Below are 8,195 nucleotides of genomic sequence, written 5' to 3'. Positions count from 1 at the left end.
ATTATGGTCATACTCTTTCTAAATGAGTGCTTCTAAAATACTGATGTGGACAGCCAGCTTAAGGTATTTTGTCACCCTCCTTAGGTAAAACAAAATTATTCCACTTACCTGAGAGCCAGTTTGGTGTAGTGGTTAAGTGCGCGGACTCTAATCTGGGAGAACTGGGTTTGGTTCCCCACTCCTCCACTTGCAGCTGCTGAATGACCTTGGGCAAGCTGTAGTTCTGATAAGAGCTGTTCTTGAAAAAAGAGCAGTTTCTCTCAAGACCAAGGTAATGCTGGTTGATGGGGAAGCTGACGTTTGATGATTCAGCCTTTCCTGGAAGTTTCACTCCCACAAAGGGACCAAATATGCTGCTTAAACATGTTTTTAGATGTGCCCTTGCAAACTGAAATCCAGATGTTGTCTATGACATGATCTTTGTTATGTGCTTTATGAAGTGATGCCTATGAAGACTGTTTGGAAACTACCATCGTTTCAGAGCACAACAGCAAGACTATTAATTTAGAAGAGAACAGACCTTGTTGGTACTTAAAGTACTTCACAAGCTAGGCATAACTGAAGTACTTACCATCGAAGCCCTAAACAGTCTGGGATTACGATATCTGAAGGGCTGCCAGCTCCCATATGAACCTGATTGGTTAAGATGTTCCTCAGAAGCCTGCTCTGTGTGGCCTGCTCTGCGTAGGGCTTTTTTGTCACAATGCCTCACATGTGGACTCTTTCTCTATACTCATTTGCCCTAGTAACTTTGTTGCTGAGCTTTAGGTGCCAAGTGAAAACTTCCTTAGTTACCCTGGCTTTTGCCAGGATGAAACATTTCTTCTGCTTCATTCTGCCGGTGGTTCTGGTAGCTTGTTTTTATATGCTGGATTTAGCTATTCTGTGGTTTGAAGTGCATTTGCAAAAATGATGTTAAACTCCAGGGGAACCCCTATGTGCTGGTTAGGCAGGCTGTTAAAAAAATATTGGGGCAGCAGCCCTCGTCAAACAGTTGAAAGGCTAGAGAACTAAGGGAAGTTTTTTTTTCCAGGAGGCAAAAAGGCAGTGTGGAAAAGAGTAAGGAAAGGAAGGGATGGCACTTAGCTGTTGTCCTGGTGGTGGCCATGCATGCATACATATATGTGTGAATATGTGGGTGTTTATATAAATTAAAAATATTGTTCTGGCCTAGACAAGCTGCCGATCTATATTATGGAAAACAGAAAGGGTTATGTATTAGTCATGGTTCTATGTAGCTCCCTTTCTGTGTCTCCCTGGGAGTTCTTCACTTTGAGGCTGATGACTTGGCGCACAAATGGATTTAGTTGCTTGAAGTTTCTACCAGTGATTCAATCAGTAATTCGTATTTTAAAGAACAGCACGGCAATGTACCAGTCCTGTGCCTCAGTGCACTGCCAAGGTGATTGTCATTTACAACCCTTTGAAAATTATGAAGAATTACTTGTATGAGTTAGCATTGCTTGTGAATTCAAAAGCACTGTGTGAAGCAATTCAGCTCAGAAGCATTACAGATATTCTTTGCTGTAATGTCCGGGTGTTCCACGGGCATGTGTCTTCTCTAATGAGCATGAGCCAGGGACCAAAGGGTGCCTCTTTGGCCTCCTTCCTACTGTGGCTCTTTCATGCTCCTGGGAGCTCAGGAGGTCCCCCAGCACAAGGGTCTTTCCTGGGGAAGTAAAGTCAACAACAGTACTCCATATGTAGATGGGCCCCTATGGAGTCAGGTGACAACACTGATGTATTTCAGTTTCATTCAAAACAATGATATTGACGTTATTACAAATTAATGTGCTGGTTTTACACCTGTGCAGTTGGCATTCACCATAGCTGGCAGCTGACTTGCAGCTGGCTGTTGTTGAAGCATGCCCAGTACTTTAGCTCCGTATTCTACATTGTAGAGATGATGGGAGAGCAAACCCAGATTTGCCTCTAAGCATACAACCAGTAATGGCTCTCTGGTAAGTGTATGAATGGTTGCAAACATGGATGCAATCAGTTTCACCTGATATCCATAACCTGATAAACACCAACAAGAGGCTCTCAGGATTTGACTTGCCATGTAAAGTATGGAAGACAGCTAATAGAAAACGAATGGGCTTTGGAAGTTGTGCAGACCTGTTGTTTAAATGTGGCAAAATACCAGGACCTGAATGCGATTGTGGTACAGCCCGCCAAACTGTTTTCCATTGTGAGCCACCTTGAACCCCAAGGAAAGGTGGGGTATAAATACTTTAATAAATAGATTTTCCCCATTGGAAACAATGGAGGATGTCTGGGGGCACTCTGTTCAGAGGGCCATAAAATGTGACTCCTTGTTCCAGTTAATTTGAAACTTGGTGGGTCTTTAGTGGACAGGCAACACTAACTCTGCTGCAATGTTGGTGCCATCTGCTCAAAAAGACATCCCCTCCAAACCCCCATCAGGAATAAAACCCCTTAAATGTATTTATTTATTTATATTTACATTTATACCCCACCTACCCTGTAAACAGGCTCTGGGCAGCTTACAGAAGATGGCCTACAGGCCGATACAAATAATATAATACAAATATTAAAATCCCTTAAAAACAACCTTAACAGTAAAGTGCTCACTACATCAGAGTAACCTTAAGATGAATGGCTTGTATCTGCATTCCTTCTGTCTTCAAGTCTTAAGATCAGTCCCATGGTCCAGATGTTTGCCGGCGACACTCAGAGTGGGCCAGTCCGATATTCCGGATTGATGGTAACTGTGGTGACGGCTCCTATTTGAAAGCCTGGCGGAAGAGCTCCATCTCACAGGCGTTTTGTGTGAGGGCCCTGATCTTATCCGGGAGCTCGTTCCACCAGTAAGGAGCTGCCACTGAAAACACCCTGGCCCTGGTAATGGCAAGTCTCGCCTCCTTGGGGCCCAGGATAGATAGACGTTGTTGGGCCCCAGACCGTAGTGCTCTCTGGGGCACAAATGGGGAAAGGCGGTCCCTCAGGTAAGCCAGACCCTGGCCATGTAGGGCTTTAAAGGTAAGCACCTGCACCTTGAAGCACATCCGGTAAGCAATTGGCAGCCAGTGCAGCAGCTGCAGCTTCCGGATTTGGGACAAGGGCAGCCCCATGTAGAGAGCGTTGCAGTAATCCAATCTCAAGGTGACTGTCGCATGGATCACCGTAGCCAGGTTGCAGTGGTCAAGGAAGGGAACCAATTGCTGAACAAGCCGAAGATGGTAAAAGGCCGATTTTGCAGTGGCCGCTACCTGGGCCTCCATTGTCTGAAGGGGATCCAGGTGCACTCCCAAGCTCCTAACCTCTGACGCTGGCACTAATAGCGCCCCATCAAAGGTTGGGAGTGGGAGCCCCAACCCCTTACCATCACAACTCAGGCATAGGACCTCCGTCTTCGTCGGATTCAGCTTCAACCAGCTAAGCCTGAGCCAACCAGCCACGGCCTGCAACGCTCGGTCCAGATCTTCCAGTCTGGAGTCTGACTGGCCGCCCAACATCAGGTAGAGCTGGGTGAGTCCCAGCGCCGCCATGGACGACACCAGGTCCGCTGCCGGCATGGAGGTCACGTCATCAGTCTCTTTATAACATGTGCTCTGTCTTCCTCCAACAGAGGTCCAGATATCCTTCTGTTTCAGAATCTTCCTCAGGGAATTCCTCAGGGAATTCAACAATAATTTTCAGCACAAGGTTGCCAAATACCAAGGTTTTAATCCAAAGTTCTCTTTCAATGAACACTGAAAAAAAATTTTTTAATGAGCTACAAGCCTCCTCCAAAGTGAAAAGCACGTTCCCTGAGGACTTTAAGGAGTCCTCCCTTTTGAAACTTTTATTTAACAGAGGAGGACTATTATTTATTATAAGGTTGTACAATATCGCGTCTTCATCTGCTGGACTTCAATTCCCAACTGTCCCAAAGCCAAAAAGAGTGGGAAAAGAGAGACTTTCCCAAATGGCAGGGCAGCATCAATATAGACTGAAGTCCATCCAGGGAGGAGGCCATCTTTGTCCTACAGGAGGTTAGGAAAGGCTCCTGCTGCCTGTGCTGACCAGGCTGTCCAGAACAGAAGCCACAAACGTGGGGGAACCCTGGGAGGCAGCAGAAATTCAGCCACTCCACAGTCAGCTGGACTGGGGAGTGAATGGAAGTTTCCCTGCTCTCTTAGGCCAGAGAGAGAGAGGCTAGAGCAGAGAGCCAGAGGCCGGTGTGTAGTGAAAGAGGATGGCGTTTAACCCCTGTTGATTTATGCTCCTGTAGGTTCATAGTCTGTCCTTACTCCTACAGCTGTGCCTTATTTATTTAGTGTGTGTGTGTGCTCCCTAACTATGTGAATACTTAGATAAAATCTTTTATTTGGGCTAATAATCTGTGTTATGCTTTGACCACATAGTCTCCCCTGCTCTGCACAATACTAAAGGGAGGCAGTAGCCCAGGGAAGCAAGGAAAGGCCAGCCCCTTGGACTGCCAACTTTCCAGGGATCCCCCAAAGATTAGGGATTCCATCTCCAAATAGGGAGATTCGGCCAGAGGGGTCTCAGTGTCCCTCTAAAAAGGCAGTGACAATTCAGTGAGTGGCGGCAGTGAACTTAAGGAGTGAGATACACCCACAGGACAAGGGTGGAAGGCGAACAGCTGAGTTGTAAACTGGAGCCCGTTTCGCCACAAGAGGCAATGAAGCTTGGTTCAGACAAAGGAAGGAAACCATTCGCAGGCCTTTGTGAGGAACTCATTGGGGCCAGTCTGGCTAAGGTTTCCAGCTCCAGGTAGGGAGATTCCTGGAGATTTTCTGGTAGAGTCTATGGAAGCCTGGGTTTGGGGAAGGGAGAGGCTTCAGCTGAACAGAATGCCATAAAGCCCACCTTCCAAAGCAGTTATTTTGTCCGGGGGGGGGAGATCTTTTTTCTGGAGTTCAGTTGTGATACCTGGTGATATTCAGGCTCCACCTGGAGGTTGGCTACCCTAGGCGTAGACATCAGTGCTTCAGAGCAGGTCTCTGAGTTCCAGGTTCTTGCTGTAGAAGCTGAGTGGGTGATTTTGGACCAGTCACAGACGTTCAGCTTAACCTACCTCACAGGGTTGTTGTGCAAGTCAAAAGGGAGAGAGGAGAATGATGTTACCTGCTTTGGTCCCCATTGCAGAGAAAGACTAATTTTCCTCCTGGAAAACCATTGTTGCCAATCTTCAGGTGAGGGTTGGAGATCACTCAGAATTACAACTGTTCTCCAGATGGCAGAGATCAGTTCCCCTGGAGAAAATGGTGAACTCTGTGTCCTTATACCCTGATGAGATGGCCCCCCATGACAGCCAATGTGACGTGGCAGTCAGGGCTTCAGAGTACAGTGGAGGCAGGTGTGGGGGGGAGATGGAAAGCTGAAGAGTGAGAGGGAAATAAAGGTAGGTTGATAATTGGCTGGGAAGGAGGTAGGGTTGCCAACTCCAGGTAGGAAATTCCTAGAGATTTGAGGGATGGAACCTGGAGAGGATGAGTTTTGAGGAGGGGTGGGACCTCAGACATGTACAATGCCATAGACGCCACCCTCCCAACGAGCCATTCCTGCCTAGGGAGCCACTGTTGCCAACCTCCAGGTGAAGGCTGGAGATCACTCAGAATTACAACTGATCTCCAGGAGAGGGGGGGGGGATAGAAAGCTGAAATCAGAGGGGCAGATAATGGCAGGTTGATGCTTGGCTGGGAAGGAGATAGGGTTGCCAACTCTAGGTTGGGAAATTCCTGGAGATTTGAGGGGTGGAGCTTGGAGAAGGTGGGACCTCAGACAGGTACAATGCCATAGACTCCACCCTCCAAACAAGCCATTCCCTCCTGGGGAACCATTGTTGCCAATCTCCAGGTGAAGGGTGGAGATCACTTAGAATTACAACTGATCTCCAGGAGGGAGGGGGGAGGAGATGGAAAGCTGACATCAGAGGGGCAGATAATGGCAGGTTGATGCTTGGCTGGGAAGGAGATAGGGTTGCCAACTCTAGGTTGGGAAATTCCTGGAGATTTGAGGGGTGGAGCTTGGAGAAGGTGAAGTTTTAGGAGGGGTGGGACCTCAGACAGGTACAATGCCATAGACTCCACCCTCCAAACAAGCCATTCCCTCCTGGGGAACCATTGTTGCCAATCTCCAGGTGAAGGGTGGAGATCACTTAGAATTACAACTGATCTCCAGGAGGGAGGGCAGAAGTCAGCTGCAGTCGGAGGGGCAGATAATGGTACATTGATGGTTAGTTGGAAAGCAGGATTTTTGCTCACAAGACTCCACAGCTTAGAGGGAGCAACAGAGGGTGCCCAACTGTAGAAATGACCCCACAGAGACCTGTGTGCTGCATTTACTGGCCCACATTGTGTGACCTTGGACACCAGGTATTGTGTAACATAAGGTATGTGAGACTTCTACATTTGTGCCTTTCTATTACATACTCCTAATATGTACTTAATCTGCCTCCAGCCTATGCATTCGTTACACACCACATCCTTCTAGAGCTCATTGTATTGCTTTCACAATGAGCTTCACTGCTAGTTACTAATAAAGCTGACCTTTCTCAGACCCAATAATTGCAGTCATTTACAGTGCCATCTTAAGCTGAGTTACACCCTTCTAAGACCATTGATCTCAATGGACATCCTCAAGGGTGTAACTCAGTTTAAGATGACATTGTTAGACCCCTGAATGTGAAGCAAACCTCACCCACTCTGGCTTCCTTGTAGGAAGTTTAATTGAGGCATAAGTTCACTAATGACCTGCTTCAAGGGTGGATTGGCCATTAAAGCCACCAAAGGAAGCCCTGATAGGGCAGGCCATGTAGTGGCCAATATCCACTGCTGCTGTGAGCTGCCTGCGAGAGGGTGTGATTTGTTGCTACCATAAATCAGCAAGTCCAATTCCGTGTAAGGTGGATTGGCTGCTGTTCCAGCAAGCTACTGCTCCTCCCTCTTTTACTGGTCTGGTTTTTGCTTCACAGTTCACTCCTACCTGTTTGAGTTGTGAACTGCCATTCTCTCTTACATTTCCCTAATGAGAGGAGATAACTCCAACGTATGAGGCTGGAGAAGAAACCATTCTGTCCCTTTTGGGCCACAGTACATGTGCCACACATTCCTAAATCTCTCTAACTCTGGCTTAGGACCAATGAGGTATTTTTGCTCCCCCAAATTTGTAGTTTATTTAAAGAATTAGAAATCTGCTTCTAGCTTCTGTTTTTTGCCCATAGTCCATTTTAATTAAAAGGTGCTCCTATACAATGTGAGCCCCAGCCTGTGCTTTACTATAGCTGCAGAATGGGTTGCTATAGAAACCTTACCTGGCTTAGTTAGCACTTCAGTGGCCATGTCTTTGTGTGGCCCATAAAGGGACATATTCCTCCCACTGCTGAGCAGCGCAAGGCATAAAAGTATGTCCTGAGGTTTGTTTCCTAGCATATTTATTGAGAAAATAATTCTGGATTTACATCTAGCAAGTTACTAATTAATTAGCATTCTCCATTCCAAGGCAGGCTGAGCAAGGTTTGTGTTTTATTCTGTTGGCTTTAAGTTGTTTCTGTCATTCCCAGGTATGCTTTTGCATTCTGGACATGAAAATTATTTGATGTGCTGCGGATGCTTCACCTTCATACTGTGGTCAATGGTGTCTAATGTTGAACATCAGAAAGTGTGATCGACTTTGCTGGATTGTGCAGCAAACCATATTAGCTTTGCAAACATAAATCTACATACAGAACTTTGTATCCAATAAATGATTATGTTGTCAGATGAACAAGGTCTGAGCAAAATTAGCAAGAGATCTTGAAGTATAGCTGGTGCCTCACTCCCCTTACTGACAACATGAGTTGCAAAATGGCTTCCTCAGAAAACTGCAGATGCTATCAAGAGGTTTAAAGTAACTTGTCCCCATTAAATGCATGGCACTCAGCTTTCTTTCTCTCCTCCCCAAGTACAGTGATCAGTTCTACTTTATTAGTGATTTCATTTGGCCCCCGCCCCGGGGGGGGGGGGGGGGAAGGACGGGCAAAGTGCGGCTTTTGAAAGCTGCACCAAAATAGAGACGTGGCGGCGGGATCATACAGATCCCATGAGCCGCTGCGCAATTGCTCCCCGGCACGATCAGATGCCGGGGAGACTGGGGAGAAAGCGACGGGAGGCTGCCGAACTGTGCATGTGTGAGCATGTGCAGTTCGGCCAGGAGCTGGGGATGCACCGGCAGAAGGACACGCC

The sequence above is a fragment of the Gekko japonicus genome, unplaced genomic scaffold, assembly GCF_001447785.1.
Source record: "Gekko japonicus isolate JY-2015 unplaced genomic scaffold, Gekko_japonicus_V1.1 scaffold2747, whole genome shotgun sequence".
Taxonomy (NCBI): domain Eukaryota; kingdom Metazoa; phylum Chordata; class Lepidosauria; order Squamata; family Gekkonidae; genus Gekko; species Gekko japonicus.
The sequence above is the reverse complement of the archived record's forward strand: the minus strand, read 5'-3'. Positions refer to the sequence as shown.